The sequence below is a fragment of the Schistocerca serialis genome, chromosome 3, assembly GCF_023864345.2.
Source record: "Schistocerca serialis cubense isolate TAMUIC-IGC-003099 chromosome 3, iqSchSeri2.2, whole genome shotgun sequence".
Lineage (NCBI taxonomy): Eukaryota > Metazoa > Arthropoda > Insecta > Orthoptera > Acrididae > Schistocerca > Schistocerca serialis.
Window position 1 is genome coordinate 1,076,796,349 of NC_064640.1, and position 15,696 is coordinate 1,076,812,044.

The window sequence follows — 15,696 nt, forward strand, 5'->3', positions numbered from 1 at the left end:
CTTAAGTACAAGAAGACTGACTCTTCTTACTGTCTATGTTTTGAACCATTCGTCTGACACTAGTTAGAGATTCCGATGCTTGACTTCAGGTTTACTGTATCCCTCTGACCTTCTTATTGACGATGAAACACAGTAATTGCATCGGAAATAAATTGAAAAGGGCACAATGCCGACCTAAGTACAAGAAGACTGACTCTTCTTACTGTCTATGCTTTGAACCATTCGTGTGACACTAGTTACAGATTCCGATGCTCCACTTCAGCTTTACTGCATCCCTTGGACCTTCTTATAGACGATGAAACACAGAAATTGTATCGGAATTAAATACAAAAGGCACAATGCCGACATAAGTACAAGAAGACTGACTCTTCTTACTGACTATGTTTTGAACCATTCCTGTGACACTAGTTATAGATTCCGATGCTTCACTTCAGGTTTACTGTATCCCTCTGTAATTCTTATTAACGATGAAACACAGCAATTGCATCGGAATTAAATAGAAAAGGCACAATGCCGATTTAAGTACAAGAAGACTGACTCTTCTTACTGACTTTGTTTTGAACGATTCCTGTGACACTAGTTAGAGATTCCGATGCTTCACTTCAGGTTTACAGTATCCCTTGTACCTTCTTATTGACGATGAAACACAGAAATAGCATCGGAATTAAATAGAGAAAGCACAATGCCGACTTAAGTACAAGATGACTGACTCTTCTTACTGACTATGATTTGAACCATTCCTGTGGCACTAGTTATAGATTCCGATGGTTCACTTCCGGCTTACTGTATCCCTTGGACGATCTTATTGACGATGAAACACAGAAAGTGCATCGGAATTAAATAGAAAATTCACAATGCTGACTTAAGTACAAGAAGACTGACTCTTCCTACTTTCTATGTTTTGAACCATTCCTGTGACACTAGTTATAGATTCCGATGCTTCACTTCAGGTTTACTGTATCCCTCTGACCTTCTTATTGACGATGAAACACAGAAATTGCATCGGAATTAAATACAAAAGGCACAATGCCGACTTAAGTACAAGAAGACTGACCTTTCTTACTGTCTATGCTTTGAACCATTCCTGTGACACTAGTTATAGATTCCGGTGCTTCACTTCAGGTTTACTGTATCCCTTGGACCTTCTTATTGACGATGAAACACAGATATTGCATCGGAATTAAAAACAAAAGGCACAATGCCGACTTAAGTACAAGAAGACTGACTCTTCCTACTGTCTATGTTTTGAACCATTCCATTGACCCTAGTTATAGATTCCGATGCTTCACTCCAGGTTTACTGTATCCCTCTGACCTTCTTATTGACGATGAAACACTCAAATTGCATCGGAATTAAATACAAAAGGCAAAATGCTGACTTAAGTACAAGAAGACTGACTCTTCTTACTGACTGTTTCAACCATTCCTGTGACACTAGTTATAGATTCCGATGCTTCACTTCAGGTTTACTGTATCCCTCTGACCTTCTTATTGACGATGAAACACAGAAATTGCATCGGAATTAAATACAAATGGCACAATGCCGACTTAAGTACAAGAAGACTGACTCTTCCTACTGTCTATGTTTTAAACCATTCGTGTGACACTAGTTATAGATTCCGAAGCTTCAGTTCAGGTTTACTGTATCCCTTGGACGTTCTTATTGACGATGAAACACTGAAATTGCATCGGAATTAAATAGAAAAAGCACAATGCCGACTTAAGGTCAAGAAGACTGACTCTTCTTACTGAGTATGATTTGAACCATTCCTGTGACACTACTTATAGATTCCGATGCTTCTCTTCCGGTTTACTGTATCCCTCTGACCTTCGTATTATCGATGAAACACAGAAATTGCATCGGAATTAAATACAAAAGGCACAAGGTCGACTTAAGTACAAGAAGACTTACTCTTCTTTCTGACTATGTTTTAAACCATTCCTGTGACACTAGTTATAGATTCCGATGCTTCACTTCCGGTTTACTGTATCCCTCTGACCTTCTTATTGACGATGAAACACAGAAATTGCATCGGAATTAAATAGAAAAGGCACAATGCCGACTTAAGTACAAGAAGACTGACTCTTCTTACTGACTTTGTTTTGAACCATTCCTGTGACACTTGTTAGAGATTCCGATGCTTCATTTCAGGTTTACTGTATACCTCTGACCTTCTTATTGACGATGAAACACAGTAATTACATCGGAATTAAATTGAAAAGGGCACAATGCCGACTTAAGTACAAGAAGACTGACTCTTCTTACAGTCTATGTTTTGAACCATTCGTGTGACACTAGTTATAGATTCCGTTGTTTCACTTCAGCTTTACTGCATCCCTTGGACCTTCTTATAGACGATGAAACACAGTAATTGTATCGGAATTAAATACAAAAGGCACAATGCCGACTTAAATACAAGAAGACTGACCTTTCTTACTGTCTATGCTTTGAACCATTCCTGTGACACTAGTTATTGATTCCGATGTTTCACTACAGGTTTACTGTATCCCTCTGACCTTCTTATTGACGATGAAACACAGAAATTGCATCGAAATTAAATACAAAAGGCACAATACCGACTTAAGTACATGTAGACTGATTCTTCCTTCTGTCTATGCTTTGAAACATTCCTGTGACCTTAGTTATTGATTCCGATGCTCCATTTGAGGTTTGCTGTATCCCTTGGACCTTCTTATTGACGATGAAACACAGAAAGTGCATCAGAATTAAATAGAAAAGGCACAATGCCGATTTAAGTACAAGAAGGCTGACTCTTCTTACTGACTTTGTTTTGAACCATTCCTGTGACACTAGTTAGAGATTCCGATGCTTCACTTCAGGTTTACAGTATCCCTTGGACCTTCTTATTGACGATGAAACACAGAAATAGCATCGGAATTAAATAGAGAAAGCACAATGCCGACTTAAGTACAAGATGACTGACTCTTCTTACTGACTATGATTTGAACCATTCCTGTGACACTAGTTATAGATTCCGATGGTTCACTTCAGGCTTACTGTATCCCTTGGACGATCTTATTGACGATGAAACACAGAAAGTGCATCGGAATTAAATAGAAAATTCACAATGCTGACTTAAGTACAAGAAGACTGACTCTTCCTACTTTCTATGTTTTGAACCATTCCTGTGACACTAGTTATAGATTCCGATGCTTCACTTTAGGTTTACTGTATCCCTCTGACCTTCTTATTGACGATGAAACACTGAAATTGCATCGGAATTAAATAGAAAAACCACAATGCCGACTTAAGGTCGAGAAGACTGACTCTTCTTACTGAGTATGATTTGAACCATTCCTGTGACACTACTTATACATTCCGATGCTTCTCTTCCGGTTTACTGTATCCCTCTGACCTTCGTATTATCGATGAAACACAGAAATTGCATCGGAATTAAATACCAAAGTCACAATGCCGACTTAAGTACAAGAAGACTGACTCTTCTTTCTGACTATGTTTTGAACCATTCCTGTGACACTAGTTATAGATTCCGGTGCTTCACTTCAGGTTTACTGTATCCCTTGGACCTTCTTATTGACGATGAAACACAGAAATTGCATCGGAATTAAAAACAAAAGGCACAATGCCGACTTAAGTACAAGAAGACTGACTCTTCCTACTGTCTATGTTTTGAACCATTCCATTGACCCTAGTTATAGATTCCGATGCTTCACTCCATGTTTACTGTATCCCTCTGACCTTCTTATTGACGATGAAACACTCAAATTGCATCGGAATTAAATACAAAAGGCAAAATGCTGACTTAAGTACAAGAAGACTGACTCTTCTTACTGACTGTTTCAACCATTCCTGTGACACCAGTTATAGATTCCGATGCTTCACTTCCGGTTTACTGTATCCCTCTGACCTTCGTATTATCGATGAAACACAGAAATTGCATCGGAATTAAATACCAAAGTCACAATGCCGACTTAAGTACAAGAAGACTGACTCTTCTTTCTGACTATGTTTTGAACCATTCCTGTGACACTAGTTATAGATTCCGAAGCTTCACTTCAGGTTTACTGTATCCCTTGGACCTTCTTATTGACGATGAAACACAGAAATTGCATCGGAATTAAAAAGAAAAGGCACAATGCCGACTTAAGTACAAGAAGACTGACTCTTCCTACTGTCTATGTTTTGAACCATTCCATTGACCCTAGTTATAGATTCCGATGCTTCACTCCAGGTTTACTGTATCCCTCTGACCTTCTTATTGACGATGAAACACTCAAATTGCATCGGAATTAAATACAAAAGGCAAAATGCTGACTTAAGTACAAGAAGACTGACTCTTCTTACTGACTGTTTCAACCATTCCTGTGACACTAGTTATAGATTCCGATGCTTCACTTCAGGTTTACTGTATCCCTCTGACCTTCTTATTGACGATGAAACACAGAAATTGCATCGGAATTAAATACAAATGGCACAATGCCGACTTAAGTACAAGAAGACTGACTCTTCCTACTGTCTATGTTTTAAACCATTCGTGTGACACTAGTTATAGATTCCGAAGCTTCACTTCAGGTTTACTGTATCCCTTGGACGTTCTTATTGACGATGAAACACTGAAATTGCATCGGAATTAAATAGAAAAAGCACAATGCCGACTTAAGGTCAAGAAGACTGACTCTTCTTACTGAGTATGATTTGAACCATTCCTGTGACACTACTTATAGATTCCGATGCTTCTCTTCCGGTTTACTGTATCCCTCTGACCTTCGTATTATCGATGAAACACAGAAATTGCATCGGAATTAAATACAAAAGGCACAAGGTCGACTTAAGTACAAGAAGACTTACTCTTCTTTCTGACTATGTTTTAAACCATTCCTGTGACACTAGTTATAGATTCCGATGCTTCACTTCCGGTTTACTGTATCCCTCTGACCTTCTTATTGACGATGAAACACAGAAATTGCATCGGAATTAAATAGAAAAGGCACAATGCCGACTTAAGTACAAGAAGACTGACTCTTCTTACTGACTTTGTTTTGAACCATTCCTGTGACACTTGTTAGAGATACCGATGCTTCATTTCATGTTTACTGTATACCTCTGACCTTCTTATTGACGATGAAACACAGTAATTACATCGGAATTAAATTGAAAAGGGCACAATGCCGACTTAAGTACAAGAAGACTGACTCTTCTTACAGTCTATGTTTTGAACCATTCGTGTGACACTAGTTATAGATTCCGATGTTTCACTTCGGCTTTACTGCATCCCTTGGACCTTCTTATAGACGATGAAACACAGAAATTGTATCGGAATTAAATACAAAAGGCACAATGCCGACTTAAATACAAGAAGACTGACCTTTCTTACTGTCTATGCTTTGAACCATTCCTGTGACACTAGTTATTGATTCCGATGTTTCACTACAGGTTTACTGTATCCCTCTGACCATCTTATTGACGATGAAACACAGAAATTGCATCGAAATTAAATACAAAAGGCACAATGCCGACTTAAGTACATGTAGACTGATTCTTCCTTCTGTCTATGCTTTGAAACATTCCTGTGACCTTAGTTATTGATTCCGATGCTCCATTTGAGGTTTGCTGTATCCCTTGGACCTTCTTATTGACGATGAAACACAGAAAGTGCATCAGAATTAAATAGAAAAGGCACAATGCCGATTTAAGTACAAGAAGGCTGACTCTTCTTACTGACTTTGTTTTGAACCATTCCTGTGACACTAGTTAGAGATTCCGATGCTGCACTTCAGGTTTACAGTATCCCTTGGACCTTCTTATTGACGATGAAACACAGAAATAGCATCGGAATTAAATAGAGCAAGCACAATGCCGACTTAAGTACAAGATGACTGACTCTTCTTACTGACTATGATTTGAACCATTCCTGTGACACTAGTTATAGATTCCGATGGTTCACTTCAGGCTTACTGTATCCCTTGGACGATCTTATTGACGATGAAACACAGAAAGTGCATCGGAATTAAATAGAAAATTCACAATGCTGACTTAAGTACAAGAAGACTGACTCTTCCTACTTTCTATGTTTTGAACCATTCCTGTGACACTAGTTATAGATTCCGATGCTTCACTTCAGGTTTACTGTATCCCTCTGACCTTCGTATTATCGATGAAACACAGAAATTGCATCGGAATTAAATACCAAAGTCACAATGCCGACTTAAGTACAAGAAGACTGACTCTTCTTTCTGACTATGTTTTGAACCATTCCTGTGACACTAGTTATAGATTCCGATGCTTCACTTCAGGTTTACTGTATCTCTCTGACCTTCTTATTGACGAGAAACACAGAAATTGCATCGGAATTAAATAGAAAAGGCACAATGCCGACTTAAGTACAAAAAGACTGACTCTTCTTACTGTCTATGTTTTGAACCATTCGTCTGACACTAGTTAGAGATTCCGATGCTTCACTTCAGGTTTACTGTATCCCTCTGACCTTCTTATTGACGATGAAACACAGCAATTGCATCGGAATTAAATTGAAAAGGGCACAATGCGACTTAAGTACAAGAAGACTGACTCTTCTTACTGTCTATGTTTTGAACCATTCGTGTGACACTAGTTACAGATTCCGATGCTTCACTCCATGTTTACTGTATCCCTCTGACCTTCTTATTGACGATGAAACACAGAAATTGCATCAGAATTAAATACAAATGGCACAATGCCGACTTAAGTACAAGAAGACTGACTCTTCCTACTGTCTATGTTTTGAACCATTCGTGTGGCACTAGTTATAGATTCCGAAGCTTCACTTCAGGATTACTGTATCCCTTGGACGTTCTTATTGACGATGAAACACTGAAATTGCATCGGAATTAAATAGAAAAAGCACAATGCCGACTTAAGGTCAAGAACACTGACTCTTCTTACTGAGTATGATTTGAACCGTATCTGTGACACTACTTATAGATTCCGATGCTTCTCTTCCGGTTTACTGAATCCCTCTGACCTTCTTATTGACGATGAAACAGAGAAATTGAATCGGAAATAAATACGAAAGTCACAATGCCCACTTAAGTACAAGAAGACTGACTCTTCTTTCTGACTATGAGTTGAACCATTCCTGTGACACTAGTTATAGATTCCGATGCTTCACTTCAGGTTTACTGTATCCCTCTGACCTTCTTATAGACGATGAAATAAAGAAATTGCATCGGAATTAAATAGAAAAGGCACAATGCCGACTTAAGTACAAGAAGACTGACTGTTCTTCAGTCTATGTTTTGAACCATTCCTGTGACGCTAGTTACAGATTCCGATGCTTCACTTCAGGTTTACTGTATCACTTGGACCTTCTTATTGACGATGAGACACAGATATTGCATAGGAATTAAATACAAAAGGCACAATGCCGACGTAAGTACAAGAAGACTGACTCTTCCTACTGACTTTGTTTTGAACCATTCCTGTGACACTAGTTAGAGATTCCGATGCTTCACTTCAGGTTTACTGTAACCCTCTGGGCTTCTTATTGACGATGAAACACAGTAATTGCATCGGAATTAAATTGAAAGCGGCACAATGCCGACTTAAGTACAAGAAGACTGACTCTTCTTACTGACTATGTTTTGAATCATTCCTGTGACACTAGTTATAGATTCCGATGCTTCACTTCATGTTTAATGTATCCCTTGGACCTTCTTATTGACGATGAACCACAGAAAGTGCATCGGAATTAAATACAAAAGGCACAATGCCGACGTAAGTACAAGAAGACTGACTCTTCCTACTGACTTTGTTTTGAACCATTCCTGTGACACTTGTTAGAGATTCCGATGCTTCATTTCAGGTTTACTGTATACCTCTGACCTTCTTATTGACGATGAAACACAGTAATTACATCGGAATTAAATTGAAAAGGGCACAATGCCGACTTAAGTACAAGAAGACTGGCTCTTCTCACAGTCTATGTTTTGAACCATTCGTGTGACACTAGTTATAGATTCCGATGTTTCACTTCAGCTTTACTGCATCCCTTGGACCTTCTTATAGACGATGAAACACAGAAATTGTATCGGAATGAAATACAAAAGGCACAATGCCGACTTAAGAACAAGAAGACTGACTCTTCTTACTGACTATGTTTTGAACCATTCCTGTGACACTAGTTATAGATTCCGATGTTTCACTACAGGTTTACTGTATCCCTCTGACCTTCTTATTGACGATGAAACACAGAAATTGCATCGAAATTAAATTCAAAAGGCACAATGCCGACTTAAGTACATGTAGACTGATTCTTCTTTCTGTCTATGCTTTGAAACATTCCTGTGACCTTAGTTATTGATTCCGATGCTTCATTTGAGGTTTACTGTATCCCTTGGACCTTCTTATTGACGATGAAAAACAGAAGGTGCATCAGAATTAAATACAAAAGGCACAATGCCGATTTAAGTACAAGAAGGCTGACTCTTCTTACTGACTTTGTTTTGAACCATTCCTGTGACACTAGTTAGAGATTCCCATGCTTCACTTCAGGTTTACAGTATCCCTTGGACCTTCTTAATGACGATGAAACACAGAAATAGCATCGGAATTAAATAGAGAAAGCACAATGCCGACTTAAGTACAAGATGACTGACTCTTCTTACTGACTATGATTTGAACCATTCCTGTGACACTAGTTATAGATTCCGATGGTTCACTTCAGGCTTACTGTATCCCTTGGACGATCTTATTGACGATGAAACACAGAAAGTGCATCGGAATTAAATAGAAAATTCACAATGCTGACTTAAGTACAAGAAGACTGACTCTTCCTACTTTCTATGTTTTGAACCATTCCTGTGACACTAGTTATAGATTCCGATGCTTCACTTCAGGTTTACTGTATCCCTCTGACCTTCTTATTGACGATGAAACACAGAAATTGCATCGGAATTAAATACAAAAGGCACAATGCCGACTTAAGTACAAGATGACTGACCTTTCTTACTGTCTATGCTTTGAACCATTCCTGTGACACTAGTTATTGATTCCGATGCTTCACTTCAGGTTTACTGTATCCCTTGGACCTTCTTATTGACGATGAAACACAGAAATTGCATCGGAATTAAAAACAAAAGGCACAATGCCGACTTAAGTACAAGAAGACTGACTCATCCTACTGTCTATGTTTTGAACCATTCGTGTGACACTAGTTATAGATTCCGAAGCTTCACTTCAGGTTTACTGTATCTCTTGGACGTTCTTATTGACGATGAAACACTGAAATTGCATCGGAATTAAATAGAAAAAGCACAATGCCGACTTAAGGTCGAGAAGACTGACTCTTCTTACTGAGTATGATTTGAACCATTCCTGTGACACTACTTATACATTCCGATGCTTCTCTTCCGGTTTACTGTATCCCTCTGACCTTCTTATTATCGATGAAACACAGAAATTGCATCAGAATTAAATACAAAAGGCACAATGCCGACTTAAGTACAAGAAGACTGACTCTTCTTTTTGTCTATGTTTTGAACCATTCCTGTGACACTAGTTATAGATTCCAATGCTTCACTTCAGGTTTACAGTATCCCTTGGACCTTCTTATTGACGATGAAATACAGAAATTGCATTGGAATTAAATAGAGAAAGCACAATGCCGACTTAAGTACAAGAAGACTGACTCTTCTTACTGACTATGTTTTGAACCATTCCTGTGACACTAGTTATAGATTCAGATGGTTCACTTCAGGTTTACTGTATCCCTTGGACGTTCTTATTGACGATGAAACTCAGAAAGTGCTTCGGAATTAAATAGAAAAGGCACAATGCTGACTTAAGTACAAGAAGACTGACTCTTCCTACTTTCTATGTTTTGAACCATTCCTGTGACACTAGTTATAGATTCCGATGCTTCACTTCATGTTCACTGTATCCCTCTGACCTTCTTATTGACGATGAAACACAGAAATTGCATCGTAATTAAATACTAGACGCACAATGCCGACTTAAGTACAAGAAGACTGACCTTTCTTACTGTCTATGCTTTGAACCATTCCTGTGACACTAGTTATAGATTCCGATGCTTCACTTCAGGTTTACTGTATCCCTTGGACCTTCTTATTGACGATGAAACACAGAAATTGCTTCGGAATTAAATACAAAAGGCACAATGCCGACTTAAGTACAAGAAGACTGTCTCTTCCTACTGTCTATGTTTCGAACCATTCCATTGACCCTAGTTATAGATTCCGATGCTTCACTCCATGTTTACTGTATCCCTCTGACCTTCTTATTGACGATGAAACACTGAAATTGCATCGGAATTAAATACAAAATGCAAAATGCCGACTTAAGTACAAGAAGCCTGATCTTCTTACTGACTGTTTTGAACCATTCCTGTGACACTAGTTATAGATTCCGATCCTTCACTTCAGGTTTACTGTATCCCTCTGACCTTCTTATTGACGATGAAACACAGAAATTGCATCCGAATTAAACACAAATGGCACAATGCCGACTTCAGTACAAGAAGACTGACTCTTCCTACTGTCTATGTTTTGAACCATTCGTGTGGCACTAGTTATAGATTCCGATGCTTCACTTCAGGTTTACTGTATCCCTCTGACCTTCTTATAGACGATGAAACACAGAAATTGCATCGGAATTAAATAGAAAAGGCACAAAGCCGACTTAAGTACAAGAAGATTGTCTGTTCTTCTGTCTATGTTTTGAACCATTCCTGTGACGCTAGTTACAGATTCCGATGCTTCACTTCAGGTTTACTGTATCACTTGGACCTTCTTATTGACGATGAGACTCAGATATTACATAGGATTTAAATACAAAAGGCACAATGCCGACGTAAGTACAAGAAGACTGACTCTTCCTACTGACTTTGTTTTGAACCATTCCCGTGACACTAGTTAGAGATTCCGATGATTCACTTCAGGTTTACTGTATCCCTCTGACCTTCTTATTGACGATGAAACACAGAAATTGCATCGGAATTAAATACAAAAGGCACAATGCCGACTTAAGTACAAGAAGACTGACTCTTCTTACTGACTGTTTTGAACCATTCCTCTCACACAAGTTATAGATTCCGATGCTTCACTTCAGGGTTACTGTAACCCTCTGACCTTCTTATTGACGATGAAACACAGAAATTGCAACGGAATTAAATACAAGAGGAACAATGCCGACTTAAGTACAAGAAGACTGACTCTTCTTTTTGTCTATGTTTTGAACCATTCCTGTGACACTAGTTATAGATTCCGATGCTTCACTTCATGTTTAATGTATCCCTTGGACCTTCTTATTGACGATGAAACACAGAAATTGCATCGGAATTAAATAGAAAAGGCACAATGCTGACTTAAGTACAAGAAGACTGTCTCTTCTTACTGACTGTTTTGAACCATTCCTGTGACACTAATTATATATTCCGATGCTTCACTTCATGTTTACTGTATCCCTTGGACCTCCTTATTGACGATGAAACACAGAAATTGCATCGGAATTAAATAGAAAAGGCACAATGCTAACTTAAGTACAAGAAGACTGTCTCTTCTTACTGACTGTTTTGAACCATTCCTGTGACACTAGTTATAGATTCTGATGCATCACTTCAGGTTTACTGTATCCCTTGGACCTTCTTATTGACGATGAGACACACAAATTGCATCGGAATTATATACATATGGCACAATGCCGACTTAAGTACAAGAAGACTGACTCTCCTTACTGTCTATGTTTTGAACCATTCCTGTGACACTAGTTATAAATTCCAATGCTTCACTTCAGGTTTACTGTATCCCTTGGACCTTCTTATTGACGATGAAACACAGAAATTGCATCGGTATTAAATACAAGAGGCGCAATGCAGACTTAAGTACAAGAAGACGGACCCATCTTACTGTCTAGGCATTGAACCATTCCTGTGAAACTAGTTATAGATTCCGATGCTTCACTTCAGGTTTACTGTATCCCTCTGACCTCCTTATTGACGATATAACACAGAAATTACATCGGAATTATATACAAAAGGCACAATGCCGACTTAAGTACAAGAAGACTGACTCTTCTTACTGACTATGTTTGGAACCATTCGTGTGACACTAGTTATAGATTCCGATGCTTCACTTCTGGTTTATTGTATCACTCTGATCTTCGTATTGACGATGAATCACAGATATTGCATCGGAATTAAATAGAAAAGGGACAATGCCGACTTAAGTACAAGAAGACTGACTCTTCTTACTGTCTATGGTTTGAACCTTTCCTGTGACACTAGTTATAGATTCCGATGCTTCACTTCAGTATTACTGTATCCCCCTGACCTTCATATTGACGATGAAACACAGAAAGTGCATCGGAATTTAATGGAAAAGGCACAATGCTGACTTAAGTACAAGAAGACTGTCTCATCTTACTGACTGTTTGAACCATTCCTGTGACACTTGTTATAGATTCCGATGTTTCATTCAGGTTTACTGTATCCTTCTGACCATCTTATTGACGATGAAACACAGAAATTGCATTGGAATTATATACATATGGCACAACGGCGACTTAAGTACAAGAAGACTGACTCTCCATACTGTGTATGTTTTGAACCATTCCTGTGACACTAGTTATGGATTCTGATGCTTCACTTCAGGTTTACTGTATCCCTCTGACCTCCTTATTGACGATAAAACACAGAAATTGCATCGGAATTAAATACAAAAGGCACAATGCAGACTTAAGTACAAGAAGACTGACCCATCTTACTGTCTAGGCTTTGAACCATTCCTGTGACACTAGTTATAGATTCCGATGCTTCACTTCAAGTTTACTGTATCCCTCTGACCTCCTTATTGACGATATAACACAGAAATTGCATCGGAATTAAATACAAAAGGCACAATGCCGACTTAAGTACAAGAAGACTGACTCTTCCTACTGACTATGTTTGGAACCATTACTGTAACACTAGTTATAGATTCCGATGCTTCACTTCCGGTTTATTGTATCACTCTGGCCTTCGTATTGACGATGAAACACAGATATTGCATCGGAATTAAATAGAAAAAGGACAATGCCGATTTAAGTACAAGAAGACTGACTGTTCTTGCTGTCTATGTTTTGAACCATTCCTGTGACGCTAGTTACAGATTCCGATGCTTCACTTCAGGTTTACTGTATCACTTGGACCTTCTTATTAACGATGAGACACAGATATTGCATCGGATTTAAATACAAAAGGCACAATGCCGACGTAAGTACAAAAAGACTGACTCTTCTTACTGACTTTGTTTTGAACCATTCCTGTGACACTAGTTAGAGATTCCGATGCTTCACTTCAGGTTTATGTATCCATCTGACCTTCTTATTGACGAAGAAACACAGTAATTGCATCGGAATTAAATTGAAAAGGGCACAATGCCGACATAAGTACAAGAAGACTGACTCTTCTTACTGTCTATGCTTTGAACCATTCGTGTGACACTAGTTATAGATTCCCATGCTTCACTTCAGCTTTACTGCATCCCTTGGACCTTCTTATAGACGATGAAACACAGAAATAGTATCGGAATTAAATACAAAAGGCACAATGCCGACTTAAGAACAAGAAGACTGACTCTTCTTACTGACTATGTTTGGAACCATTCCTGTGACACTATTTATAGACTCCGATGCTTCACTTCTGGTTTATTGGATCACTCTGACCTTCGTATTGACGAGGAAACACAGATATTGCATCGGAATTATATTGAAAAGCCACAATGCCATTTTAAGTACAAGACGACTGACTCTTCTTACTGAATATGTTTTGAACCATTCCTGTAACACTAGTTATAGATTCTGATGCTTCACTTCAGGTTTACTGTATCCCTTGGACCTTCGTATTGACGATGAAGCACAGAAATTGCATCGGTATTAAATACAAAAGGCACAATGCAGACTTAAGTTCAAGAAGACTCACCCATCTTAGTGTCTATGCTTTGAACCATTCCTGTGACACTAGTTATAGATTCCAATGCTTCACTTCAGGTTTGCTGTATCCCTCTGACCTCCTCATTGACGATAAAACACAGATATTGCATCGGAATTAAATACAAAAGGCACAAAGCCGACTTAAGTACAAGAAGACTGACTCTTCTTACTGACTATGATTGGAACCACTCCTGTGACACTAGTTATAGATTCCGATGCTTCACTTCTGGTTTACTGTATCACTCTGACCTTCGTATTGACGATGAAACACAGATATTGCATCGGAATTAAATTGAAAAGGCACAATGCCAATTTAAGTACAAGAAGACTGACACATCTTACTGTCTATGGTTTGAACCATTCCTGTGACACTAGTTATAGATTCCGATGCTTCACTTCAGGTTTACTGTATCCCTCTGACCTTCATATTGACGATGAAACACAGAAATTGCATTGGATTTAAATACAAATGGCACAAAGCTGACTTAAGTACAAGAAGACTGACTCTCCTTACTGTCTATGTTTTGAACCATTCCTGTGAAACTAGATATACATTCCGATGCTTCACTGCAGGTTTACTGTATCCCTTGGACCTTCTTATTAACGATGAAACACAGAAATTGCAGCGGAATTAAATAGAAAAGGCACAATGCCGACATAAGTACAAGAAGACTGACTCTTCTTACTGTCAATGTTTTGAACCATTCCTGTGACACTACTTATAGATTCCGATGCTTCACCTCAGATTTACTGTATCCCTTGGACCTTCTTATTGACGATGAAACACAGAAATTGCATCGGAATTAAATAGAAAAGTCACAATGCCGACTTAAGCACAAGAAGACTGACTCTTCTTTCTGACTATGTTTAGAACCATTCCTGTGACACTAGCTATAGATTCCGATGCTTCACTTCAGGTTTACTGTATCCCTCTGACCTTCTTATTGACGATGAAACACAGAAATTGCATCGGAATTAAATACAAAAGACATAATGCCGACTTAAGTACAAGAAGACTGACTCTCCATACTGACTGTTTTGAACCATTTCTCTCACACAAGTTATAGATTCCGATGCTTCACTTCGGGTTTACTGTAACCCTCTGACCTTCTTATTGACGATGGAACACAGAAATTTCATCGGAATTAAATACAAAAGGAACAATGCTGACTTAAGTACAAGAAGACTTACTCTTCTTACTGACTGCTTTGAACCATTCCTGTGACACTAGTTATAGATTCCGATGTTTCACTTCAGGTTTACTGTATCCCTTGGACCTTCTTATTGACGCCGAAACACAGAAATTGAATCGGAATTAAATTCAAAATGCACAATGCCGACTAAAGTACAAGAAGACTGACTCTTCCTACTGTCTATGTTTTCAACCATTCCTGTGACACTAGTTATTGATTCCGATGCTTCACTTCAGGACCACTGTATCCCTCTGACCTTCTTATATACGATGAAACACAGAAATTGCATCGGAATTAATTAGAAAAGGCACAATGCTGACTTAAGTACAAGAAGACTGATTCTACTTACTGACTGTTTTGAACCATTCCCGTGACACTAGTTATAGATTCCGATGTTTCACTTCATGTTTACTGTAACCTTCTGACCATCTTATTGACGATGAAACACAGAAAATGCATCGGAATTATATTCATATGGCACAATGCCGAATTAAGTACAAGAAGTCTGACTCTCCTTACTGTGTATGTTTTGAACCATTCCTGTGACACTAGTTATAGA